At 42.4% G+C, this 13,780-nt stretch overlaps 1 pseudogene; it reads left to right on the forward strand.

Annotated features, from left to right (window-relative positions):
• Positions 1 to 4,357: 4,357 nt before the first annotated feature.
• On the forward strand, positions 4,358 to 13,658 carry LOC130386049 (matrix metalloproteinase-18-like; annotated as a pseudogene).
• The last annotated feature ends 122 nt before the right edge of the window (positions 13,659 to 13,780 follow it).

The following is a 13,780-nucleotide window of genomic DNA, read 5'->3' on the forward strand; positions in this document are numbered from 1 at the left end:
GACTGAACCACGACATGGAGGAGGAAGGGATTTTTGGCCGTGATTGTTGACCGCGATTGTCGTCCGCCGGAGCCTCGCTGCCGAGGGACCACCGCCTCGGCAGCGGGCAGCAGGCGGCGCTTAGGCACCACCGCCTCCTGCAGCAGGCAGCGCCGAGGCGGTGGTCCCTCGGCAGCGGGAAGCTGGGCTCAAGCAGGAGACAATCGCGGGCAACAATCCCTTTCTCCTCTATGTCAGCAGAACGGTTATCCAAATAACAAAGAAGTGTACAACATTTGTGTTACAGTGTGTGTAATCACACACACACACACACACACACACACACACACACACACACACACACACACACACACACACACACACACACACACACACACACACACACACACACACACACACACACACACACACACACACACACACACACACACACGGCGCTCGCACAGTCGTAGCTCATTGTCATTGAAAAACATTGAACGGGGGTATCCACGCAAGTAATTTATGTAAAGTACTTCCTCTATTTCTTCAAACATTTCACAAGGTTGCAAACGGCTGTTCTTATATTTCTCTCACGAGTCTCTGCATGATTCAGGTAACTTTGTTAGGAAATCATCTACCCGCCAAACAGCTGGTGAAATACACTGATGTCAGCATCAGTAATAGATGTAATGATTACGATGCATAAATACACGCACAATGCTTTATCTATGGCACTCGACAATCTCACACAGAGCAGCTCTGTGCACCACCAGATAATGCAGTGTACCGTGGTGGCACTGGGAGAGTTGGATTAGTCATGCAGGTGGAAGGTGTGCCCGCTACACACTGGTTGTAGTCCCTTCCGTGTGAGGCTGGGGGTGCTCAATCTTGTCATCTTGTTCTCTTTCCTTCACAGCCCCCCCATTGAGAGAAGCTTGTATTAATGCATTTCAACCGGCAATGAGAAGAGTTGTGAGGGTAACCAAAGAGCAAAAACGTAGAGCTCCATTACAACTGACTAACTGGTCTTTCTCCCACACACTGACACTCATAAACCAAGGCCACACACAAACACAGATCCGGATTCATCATGAAACAGATTTCTCTGCTAGAACACATGCTCTAGTACCAGTTATACGGCTTGTTCGAGCTGTCTTAGGTTAAAGTTAGACAATAGAGGTTAAATAAATGAATCAACTGATTTGCCGGAAGTGACTTCTAGTTGAGAATCAGATGTGTGAGTGACAAATGCCAGCATATAATTTGTTAATGAATTTTTTTTGTTTGGGCGGTTACAATCTACCTTTTTAAACAAGTCTTGACAAAGATTCCTACTGTTTTGTTTTAGTCACAGGACCAGGAAAAGTATTGGCTCTGATACTATTTGATTCCGGCCCTACAAACAATAGGCGTGGGAAATTTTCCCAACTTGTAAATGTACCAACGTATGACTGTACCTTTCAAAACACATGAGTAATGAAGGGGAAGGCCAGGGCCCTGTTCCCTACGTCCTCAGAAGAATAGCACAGCACTGCATATTTGAGTCCAGAGGCTGTTATGTAATATAATAAATTATAGGAGTCATAGTCATAGTTAAAGCACGTGTGGTTCTTTATTTTAATGTATTTGTTTGTTAACATGGCTGGTCATAGTAGGGTTTTTATAATGTCTTCATGTCCAATACACGTAGTTAGGCTTATCTTTTTCGATACCAACTCAGAGTAAAAATTTGTCTGGGGTTATCAATGTTTGATTAAAAACATTGGTCAGCAGCTTTGATGTGACTAACACATGGCATCATGGTTTACTTTACACACTCACGTCCTCTACTGCATCTGCGTTTTAAGATACTTTTAAGTAACAGAGGTCGTCTGAGATTTTTGATCATATCATCTTCAGACATTAAAAACATTTATTATACAGTATACCTGTATTGTGAAAAGATCTGTTGCGTGATTTATCTTCCCCCACCCCAGTGAACCTGTGCCATTGACAACCCCACAGAGCCATCGCCAAGCAGGAAGGCATGGGCCAGTAAAAAAAAAGCATGTATTGAAATATATTGCTTTTTTTTCTTTAGTTTCTTTATTTATTTACAACCTTTGTATCAAATGCAAAGAAAAACATAAAAAACATAATTCATCATTATTTTGGCTCAATCGAAGTATATTGGACAAGAAGACATTATAAAAACCCTACTATAACCAGCCATGTAAACAAAAAAATACATTTACAATGAAAGGACCAAAAATCACAGCGACAATGAAGCAACGTTTTTGACTGTGAAGTCAAAAAGGATTATAGAAGATTATGCTCCTATAATCTTTCAAATTATAACCTATAGCCTCTGGATTCAAACACACAAATCTGTGTAATTCCTCTGAGGACGTAGGGAACAGGGCACTGGGATTCCCCTGCATTACTCAACGTCTGACTGTACTCATACAGTCAGACGTTGGTACATTTACTGTCGAAGTTCTTCCCACAGCATAATTTTTGTAGGGCAAGAATAAATTAATAACAGAGCCAATACTGGTTTTCGTCCTGTGACTAAAACAAAACAGAAGGAATCTTTCCAGCAAATCTCTGTCAAGACTTGTTTTAAAATGATAGATTCTAACCTCTCGAACGAAACAAATACATTGACAAATTGTCACTCATACATTGGATTGTAAACTTGAAATCTCATCCGGAAAAATCTGAGGATTCATTCCATTAACGTCTTTCTATTGTCTAATTTATACCCAAGAGAACTCGAACTAGCCCTAAAGGTACAAGGCCATCTGTTCTAGCGGAGATATCAGGATCAGGATGAATCAGGATGTGTGTTTGTTTGTGGCCTTGGTTTATGAGTGTCAGTGTGTCAGAGTGAGACCTGTTTGTCAGTTTTAATGGAGCTCTGCGTTATTTGCTCTTCGGTTATCCTCTAGTGGTTCGGTTACCACTAATCTTCTCATCGCCGGGTGAAATGCATTAATACAAGCTTCTCCCAATGGGGGGGCTGTGAAGGAAGGAGAAAAAGGTGACAGTGGGCATTGAGCACCCCCACATCACACGGCAGGGACTACAACCAGTGTGTAGCGGACACACCTTCCACCTGCATGACTAATCCAACACTCCCAGTGCCACCATGGTAGACTGCGTTATCTGGGGGTGCTCAGAGCCACTGGGTGATATTGTCGAGTGCCATAGATGAAGCATGAGTGTGTATTTATGTTTCATTATCATTTGATTTATTACCGATGCGGTGTAGACATCACAATATTTCACCAGCTGTTTGGTAGGTAGATGATTTCCTAACAAAGTTATGGAATTTTATGGCATCTATATAGTCTTTTGTGGTAGGTTCGGCAACGACGACACTTACTAAAACATTTCAATAACAGCCCTTTTTGTTTACCAATGATTCACCTCAATAATGATCATTTTCATCAATAATAATCATTTAGATTCATCAATTAAACATATTTTTCTATGTTTGCATATCAACAAATGCTTCTAGTCCTACAGAGGGGTCTTGTGTGTCTTCAGGTTACGACTTGGAGTGCGGTTCCACCAGCGAACAACACCTTGTTGTTCGCTGACACCTTGTTGCTAATCCATGACTTATAACACACATTACCAGATGGAGAGGTGGAAGCAGTTGTTTGGAGCTGCCTTTTTAGTGTTTAGGATGAGATCTGCTGTGCATGGAACCCACTGTGCCCATACCCCTGTGCACACACGCACACACACACACACACACACACAAACACACACACACACACACACACACACACACACACACACACACACACACACACACACACACACACACACACACACACACACACACACACACACACACACACACACACACACGCACACACACACACACACACACAAAGACACACACACACACACACACAAAGACACACACACACACACACACAAACACACACACATGCACATACACACATGCACATACTCAAAGAAAATAATGAAACTATCTCTTTCGCATGCACACACACACACAAATTAAATGACACACAGTAACAGACAGACAGTGATATACACACATACACACACCGCCGTCTCCAGACTAGCCCCCCCACACACGCACAAACACACACAATCAGACTCAAAAATCACACGCACACACACACATGCTCATAATCGAACACAAACCGTCACACACAAACACAGACACAGATATACACCCACACACAATCATACACAAACACACACACACATATGAACACAAACACAGGCACACAGACATGATTAACGGTGTGCTTCAGGGGTCTTCGCAGTACGTTGACCCACAGACACAGCCCTTCGCAGAGCCAGCCGTACATCCAGAGACGGAGACCTCCTTGTGGGGACGTGCCTTGAAGAGATGGGGACACTCTGGCTGGGACTGCTGGTTCTCCTGGTGCCCAGCCAGCTCCACAGCCTTCCCCTGCTGACTACAGAGCGGCCTGGCCCACCTGCCCCATCGCAGGACGAGGTGATTTTTGCAAAGGTATTTATGATGGATGGATGATGGGTTAAGGATAGGACCCCAGGGAGTAGCAAGGATGAGCAAGTCGTCCGTGCTTTGATTTTGTTGTGGCGGTATTCTAAATTAATGCAAAGTCTTCCCGGAACGATGTTGCTGTTGTCGCACGTATATTCTTTTACCAGGTAGCGTGACAGTGCAAACACGAGCAGTGACTACTGTGTTGTCAAACAAAGGACTTTTATTTTTAGCCCTGGATTAATTAATATTTGACTGTTCTTCCCTGGCTAGGGGGATGACTTTGCAAAAAGAAACAACGTTTTGAATCGTACAAAACACCAATAAAAAGAGTAAATAAAAAAGAGGGCCTCCCTTGTCTCTTTTGTTGTCCCATCTTTCCAGAGCTACTTAGAGAAGTTCTATGGCTACGGGCCGTCCCGGTCGAACCGGCAGAGGAGGGGGGCAGTCAGCCCCGCCACGGCTGATGACCGGCTCTGCGCGGCGGTGAAGCAGATGCAGCGGTACTTCGGCCTTCCCGACAACGGCCGGCTGACGCCCGACACGCTGGCGCTCATGCGGAAGCCTCGGTGTGGCTTGTCCGACGTGGAGCCCTTCCACAACACGTGGCGCTGGAAGATGAGTACGCTGAGCTACAGGTTTTTACCAGGGGCTTTATTCCCCCATACAGCAGCTGCCATCTTGGTTATGCTAGCTGAATGCGCTATTTTACATTCAGTCCCCTCCCACCAAGCTAGCTAGATGGAACTCAAACTGGCCACTAGGTGAATGAAGTGGTTCACCCTAACATCAACGAATCGTCACTGTGAGCCTGTACTGTAAAGGGTCAATTATGATTCCACCGTTATGGTTCCACGTAGTCGTGAACTAGTTTTGGTTCTGCGTGGGGTTTCAGTGAATGGACCAAACACAGGCCTTGCTGCTGCATCGCCTATACGCAAGGTTACAATTTTTGGGAGGCGCACGTCAGGCCCTTGTGGTGGACGCAAGGAGGGTCCACAAGGAAGTAATGGGGCGGAAAACCATGTAGAACCATAATTGAGCCTTAAGTTCTGAGCAGGCCAATGAATTATTTTCATGTTTCTTAGTAATGGCGTTGTCATCCCAGAATCTCTAGCTACAGCCCGACTGCCAGCGGACACCTGACAAGTGTGACCCAAATTTGTCGTTTGATGCGATGACAGAACTCCAGCAGGAGATTGTGTTTTTCAAAGACAGGTATGCACCGCGACGAGAAAAAACAAAGTTCAACTGTGTCAACCCATGATCTACGGGAGCATGCAACAACATTTCACTGGATGTCTGCCAAAATTCCTTCCTCAAAGTATTTATCATCCGATCACAGGCAAAATAAAGGCAACCCATTCATTAAAGCAACATGTAAAAGCCCATGGCCTGTCTGTCTTAAAGATTCATGTGGCGTAAGTATCCGACATCTGATGAGTACGGGATCAGTCTGATTCGTGGCTTGTGGCCCGATGCTGTACCACATAACATGGACGCCGCCTATGAGAATGTGGAGATGAACCAACTCTTGTTTTTCAAAGGTATGCTTAATCTCTTTCAAGATGATTCATTTTCTATAGTGTCACCGAGATTATTACTTGGTCGCAATATTTTTTCTATGTATGACTCATGAGTGTGTGTGTGTGTGTTTTTGTCTGCCTGCTGGTGTCTGTATGTGTGTGCGTGTGTGTCTACGCCTGTGTGTGTATTTGTCTATGCCTGTGTGTGTGTGTGTGTGTGTGTGTGTGTGTGTGTGTGTGTGTGTGTGTGTGTGTGTGTGTGTGTGTGTGTGTGTGTGTGTGTGTGTGTGTGTGTGTGTGTGTGTGTGTGTGTCTGTCTACGACTATGTTTGTTTGGTTGTGTTTGTGTGTGTGTGTGTGTGTGTGTGTGTGTGTCTGCGCCTCTATGTGTGTGTGTGTGTGTGTGTGTGTGTGTGTGTCCATGCCTGTGTGTGTGTGTGTGTGTGTGTGTCCATGCCTGTGTGTGTGTATGTGTATGCCTGTGTGTGTGTGTGTGTGTGTGTGTGTGTGTGTGTGTGTGTGTGTGTGTGTGTGTGTGTGTGTGTGTGTGTGTGTGTGTGTGTGTGTGTGTGTGTGTGTGTGTGTGTGTGTGTGTGTGTGTCTAAAGATAGTCAGTACTGGGCGATCAGACAGTTAAATCTGATGGCAGGGTTCCCCAGCAACATCTCAGACCTGGGCTTCCCTCCCAGAGTGCAGGCTGTAGACGCTGCCCTTCACTTCCGCTTCGCACACCTCACCGTCTTCTTCACTGGCACTGGAGGTGCCAGTGAAGAAGACGGTGAGGTGCTGGAGGTAGCCCCAAATCCATTTTGTATATTTACTACTATTTACCAGAGGCTGTTTTTCCAAAGTCTTCTGGTAGTTTTCCAGTAATTCCATATACATGTCCTAGAGCAGGTATGTGTTCAGCATCTTGCTTAAGGAGGCCTTGTAGTTCGCCTGCACCCAATTGGGTATCGAACCCAGAACCTTTTGCCTGGCGGACAGACACCCTTGGCCTGATTCAACCATTCAACACTGCTCCCCATGTTGTAGATAAGGCAAGACAAGTGTTTCTTTGTATATACTACATACCAATTAGTCATCTCAACGAGATAATCAATATCAATGTCTGTGGCTCATATAATGATTATGGGTCGTGTATCTTGAATAAGATGTGTCAGAGCGAGTTGGGAAGGATTTCAATCAGCATGTACCTCTGTTTGTATTCCAGGTACGACGAGCAGCAGAAGACAATGAAGGAGGGGTCCCCAGCGCCAATAGACCAGCAATGGCCGGGCGTTCCCTCTCACCTCGATGCAGCTATTTTTTATAAGGGTACATGTAATGTTTTGATTTATCACAATCAAACCCAACACTTTATGTAGGAGTTAATGTCTATGTTGCAGCCTTGATTTGTGCATTTATTATGTATCCACTCTATGGTAGTGAGGTATGGATACCTTACCACCAGTCTGGATGTTTACAAAGACAATCACATCCAAACCCTGCCTCTGATTTGCCCTCCATTTGATCATGTGGGTGTGAGAGTTATACCAAACACACCAACCATAACTAAATACTACTTTGCGTGATGTGTACCCATCATCCCAGCCTGCTCATTACACCTACCCATTTTACATTATTCATGCAATCTTTTTTTATTATTCAAACACAAGTGTTTACAATTACTATGATTATTACAGTTTTTTCCTATCGTTTTCGGTCATGTACCCATACTATGGTCACTTTTCCCTATCACTTAACACAGTGGGCTTTAGAGACACACACCTCTGCATATCTGTTAACCTTTGGTGCAAAATGCACTACAACAACCACACCACAAACAATGCTGCCATAACTTAACACATGTTTCCTCTCAGAACACTATGACCTAAAAAACACTAACATCTTGAAGCATTGCCAATTGCATATATAAAATGATGCTGTGTCCTCCAGTTTGGCATAGATTTCCTGTAGTGTTGCATTGAAAAAAAGAGAAAAAACACAGACAAACACTTCTTTGGACTACAGTAATAAAGTTTGTAATATTACAGTATGACAATCCAAGCCAAGTATCTGCTGACAGTGTTCATATGTCGGTTTACCTCCCACAAAAGATGTCACAATTGAGTGTGGTAAATGTACTGTAATTGTAAATACAGTAAATACTGTAAGTGTTTTATGAGAAACTGAGAATAACAATTTTCAGTTTTTGTAATGCAAATTACATACAGTAAGTACGTAATATATGATCCAGAAACAAATCACAAACACAACAGTTTTAGTGTTACAAGTGTTACACAAAACAGAAAATACATTACAAAGTCAAAAAATGTGTTCTAACAAAAAATGCAATGCACAAAACCTGCACATACTGTATATTACAATAGCCCAACAGTGGCGCAGAATTGGGCTAATCCCTCCTATCCTCCGCATATGACCACCAGGTGTTTTGCATTGCAAAACTTATCCTCTGTGTTTTGTACAGATCATTGTATGTAGTGTTGCTTTTACGTAAAAAAAGTAATTCCATGCCAATTCACCAAGAACTATGGTGCACAGGGGGAAAAAAATCTAAATTACTGTAAAATAAAATAAATAAACTATAAACTAAATATTTTTTCTTATTCAAACATGTAACTTCATTTGTCTGTCCAAATGCAGCATCTTTCCATCTACAGTGATCTAAATTACTGTTTAGATCACTGTACTGTTACTGTTTTGAACAGAAAGTTCACTGTTTTGAACAGAGTATCTAAACATTGGTAAAATATGCTGTAGTTCCACAGCGTTTTGCCAGTAGTGAACATTGACTGGGGCAGGTATCCATGAAATTTGGAAGAAGGCGTCATTGCCAGCATTTGTATCTTAGCATAGGGGCAAGTAACCACAGTTTGGTTCACATGGTCTACTGGTATGCTCACTGTGTGAAGTGTTTAGGGAATGTGAACATGGTTTAGGTAAATTGCCTAAAACGATAGGAAAAAACTGTAGTATTGTAATTAATTACTGCATATTTTATACATTTTACTTGCAAAATTATGACACCAAACAAAGTAAGTCCACATTCATATTCACAGTTCCATAGTCCTCCGTGCTTCACTTTTACATTTGTTCAATATACATCTTATTTTTTTCAGTATTTTTTTTCTGAAAAAAATACGCAAGCAAGCATGATGTGCTTGCTTGCGTGTGTGTGTGTGTGTGTGTGTGTGTGTGTGTGTGTGTGTGTGTGTGTGTGTGTGTGTGTGTGTGTGTGTGTGTGTGTGTGTGTGTGTGTGTGTGTGTGTGTGTGTGTGTGTGTGTGTGTGTGTGTGTGTGTGTGTGTGTGTGTGTGTCTGTCTGCCCCTGTGTGTGTTTGTGCTGTCTGGGGGCTCCGTCGTTGAAAGGAAGAAGCACAGAGAGAAGTGGTTAGAATGATTCGATTATACTGTATTCAACTTCTAGTTGTAATTGAACCGATAGCAATAATGTGGAAACCCCAGTCGATAATGTAACAAATTTCTGAGGGCATAATATAATAACATTTTGCCAATAATTTTATAACATACAACATGCGTTCACCCCAAATGACTCTTAAAAAGCAGTGCAAACATTTAAATATTTTTTAACCGTTCAGCGAACAAAAGGCAACAGGCTGAATATCATTTAGATGGCCACTCAATGATATGCAGAAGCTTCATCAACACGCCCACTGAAGCGTTGTGAGAAACACCAACTTTCTAATCCTCAGTCACATATAAGGTCATTTACATTTCCTACGGAGAAAATAGTACCTCAGGTGTAGTATTTTTCAGGAGATTTTCAGGGTAAAAATGTCAGGATATGTTGTTCACACATACGTCCCATTTTGAGAATATCAGGACTCACACGTGTGTCTGAAATCAGCTAGTGTGTGAGCATTTGATCACATTATAAAATTAGTCAATTTATGGTAACAGGGCTAATTGTTTTTTTATCTGACAAAAAGAACGACCGCCGTTGATTGTCGAGGTGAGAAATTGTCTCTCCTCTTCGTTTAGCCGTCATGTTTAAAATCGTAACATCTTAGCTCGGCCAGTGTGTCGCTGCCTTTGTCTTGACGCACGGTGTGTGCGCGTGTGCGTGCGTGTGTGCGTGCGCTTTCGTGTATGCGTTGCTTCCTTTTTCTTGCCGTTTTTTGTGTGCGCGTGTGTGTTTGTGTGTGTGTGCGTGTGTGTTTGTGTATGTGTGGGTGCAGGGACGTGCACAGGAATTTTGAGGGGCAGTTGCTCTGACCTGACCCCCCCCCCCCCCCCCCCCCCCCCCCCCCCCCCCCCCCCCCCCCCAAAAAAAAACTTGCAGGCTATATGAAGGACTGAGAATAACAGGGTCTTTATTAATATATAATTACAAATAAGTAAAACACTGAAATAACTACTACTAACGATAATGCAGAAAAACATGACTTGAAGAAGAAGAACATAACATGAACACAAACATAATTAAACAACATCCTATCAAGTCACTGATAAGTTTCTCCAAATTGACATTTTAAAAATGCAAAGCTTCAAAAGAGAAGCCTTCAGAACCTCTTATTTGTCGATTGGTATGTCCTTCTCTATGGACAGCAGGAGGAGGTCAGACAGCCGCTCTTGACCACACTGATTTCGGATTTTTTTCGGAGCACATCACTACCCTGTAGTAATGTGCTCCTCTTAGCTGACTCCTTTAGTTGTCTCTCTCTCTCCTGAATCCTCCTCTTTTCACTGGGCATTTCGGCTTCACTTAACAATAACAAACAATAGGCTACCCAAAATAGTGATAAGATTTAGGCATGAACCATTTTGAATGAAAGAATTCATGTGATGCATTACTTCCATCATTTATTCTTCTTGTTAAAAGGAAATGTTAGAAACTATCTATCAGCAGACATGTAGTTTAGTTTGCCTAAGAATGTGTAGACTATGTGATAACGGTCTGCTTGTCTGCAAGCTAGCTAGCTGTCTGATTATTTAGGCTAAACGTTACGTGGCAAACTGAGCCTGGATTTATGAAGATTGTAATTCATTTCATAAAACGTGATGATGATTGTTTGTTTGTTATACATCTCAAATTCACCTTTTCCGAGAACATCAAGGCAGTCGTCTCACAGGTGCCGGTGTTCCGGTCGCGTGCAGCGCTGCTCACACGCCGCGCCCGCGCGGCAACTCCCCGCCTCCATTAATTTCAATGGGGGAAGGGCGGCAGAGTTTGCCCTCCCCCTACTGACTTTCACTCTCAGTGCCCGAACGGAATTGAATGAGGCAACGGATACTTTATGAAATGTTTCGAGTGGCGATTTTTATAGGCCTACATGAAATTCTGCATCCATTAAATGATTAAAAAAATATATACTTTTTTTTTTTTTCCTCGGAGGGGCAACCTGAGTCGAGGAGGGCATATGGGCAGTTGCCCAAGCAACCTGAGCAACCCCCCTGTGCACGTCCCTGTGTGGGTGTGTGTGTGTGTGTGTTTTAGTATTTCTGTCTATAGTCTTGGCTTGCATAAATCCAGAAATACAAATATTACGTATTGTCTGTTGACGTAGTTTACAGGAAGTAATGAACCAGACAGGGATGTGGTTAAAACAATTACATTATATTGGCACATAAGACTGTGTTGTCACTATGTCATCTGTTTTTAATGTTGTCAATTAGAAATGGACAACATTTCTCATTCCCATTGTTGATAATTGTAATTATCAACAATGGGAAAATCATCACCCAGCGGTTGTCAAAGTGGGGAACTAGTACCCCTCGGGATACCTGGATGGGTCTAGGGCAGGGGTCACCAACCTACTTCATGGCTACTTAATCATACAAAGGGCACCTAGTTTGATACACTTCTGAAATAACAAATTTGCTCAGTTTGCCTTCAGTTACATATTATTATCATTGATTAATTATAATCATCTATGTGAAGACACTGATCATGTTTATGATTTCTCACAATAATTATCAACAAGTCAATGATTTAAAAAAGGTGGGAAAAGGTTGTTCAAGAATGAGTTGTGCTATGTTTAGAACCGGCCTGCGGGCGCCTCACATGGGCCTTGGGGGCGCCCTGGTGCCCGCGGGCACCGTCTTGGTGACCCCTGGTCTAGGGGTTATTCGAAAGAAACCTGTGATTTACCTTCACAAACAGTCCTGTGACTGACAGAAGTCTCAGTACCAAAAATAAATGTATACAGCCCAGTATAACCACACTCCACTCCACACTCCACTCCTTCCACTTATCCATTGCGGGAAACTCACACATTAAAAGATCTACACACCGTGCTTTTGGTCGTTAATGAACGTTGCCATGAGTACAGAGATGTTTGTCTCAAAGTCGGGAGTCAGAAACGTTAGGTTAGTTAAGTACCGACACATTTATTAATATTTTTGAAAGCAAGATCCTGGAAAATATTGGTCGGCACAACCACTACTGTTTGTAGCTTTTGGTTGATTTAACGCCTATGACACAAGAACTAATCCACATATGAACACCAATGGAAACAATGCCTATGTTCACACGCATAGGAAAAAAGATATCCTGTCATTACATGTTGCCCTATATAGAATAAGCTTACATTGCTCCAAAATATTGGTTATCCTGCCTCGTCTTTATATTTTATGTATATATGTAATGTATGTACATGCGTGTCCAGTTTTTTTTGCAGCAGCAGAATTAAGCACAAAAACATTTCAGTGAGCTGTCTGTGAAGCTGGGAGAACTTGGTGGGATGGAATCGGTCACAAGGGGTACATCACTGATCAAAGTTTGGGAACCACTGGATCCGACAATTCCATACCAGAAAACACTTCAGTTTTCCATTGATATGAATACAAAAGACTGCTTCCATTAAAGCAGTCAGGAAGCATGTATGTGCCATTCAAAATTGTAATTATGTAATGTTTCTATATTGTATGCTATGTTATAAATAATAAATATATTACGATAGTATTTCAATTTGTTACTCAACTATTTAACAATATCCATACAACTAATCCTGTGGACAGGCCTCTAAAGAGTTGTAATGCATGTCATCGGGGATTAATTACAAATAATTTGGGCGTGAATCTTGTTACTATTACGAGTGGCAGCATGTCTACGGGCCGTCTTCCCGGCAATGATGGTAGCCTGAGGCTGCAGGGGACAGCCACCCAGAATCACCACTCGGGAGGGTAAGCAGAGAAAGGGCTTTGCAAAAAGATATATGGGGTAAAGAAAAACAATAGCAAACAAAGGCAATTTAACATTACAATACATACCTCATTCATTAAAGGTCCCTCATCCATAGCATCACTTGTATTAACGTTAATAATGATTTTCCATCACTTTTCCATCACTTTTATATCACATGACACCTTCCCATACTAATTGTACAAAATGCCTTTAAATCTTTTATTTGTCAGTGCACATGTAGAAATATTGGCTACACAAAAACATTTCTTCTCTGCATTTCTGCATTGCTGCATTGCACTTTTTAAGTCCATAAGTCACTCAATAACTTAATTTTTGACCAGCCACATAACATAACCAAAATTCAATCATACAAACAAAATTTATGACAATTTAATCATTAATTGAGCAAACATTCCTAAATAACGCAACATATATGACAGTGCCACGCAGTGTCTCCTTTGTGTCAGTATGTTTGCAGATTTTATTTTTCCTTCTCCTTAGCCTAGCCCCTCCTACTTCCTCCATCCTACGGTTTGTTTCCTCATCCAGTGACTCACTTTGGCTGGTTACTCAACACATCAGGGCCCGGCCGTGAAGGTATATAATGCCTGCCTGCGGTGCTCCCAAC

This window comes from Gadus chalcogrammus, chromosome 7 (genome assembly GCF_026213295.1).
Source record: "Gadus chalcogrammus isolate NIFS_2021 chromosome 7, NIFS_Gcha_1.0, whole genome shotgun sequence".
In the NCBI taxonomy this organism is placed as follows: domain Eukaryota; kingdom Metazoa; phylum Chordata; class Actinopteri; order Gadiformes; family Gadidae; genus Gadus; species Gadus chalcogrammus.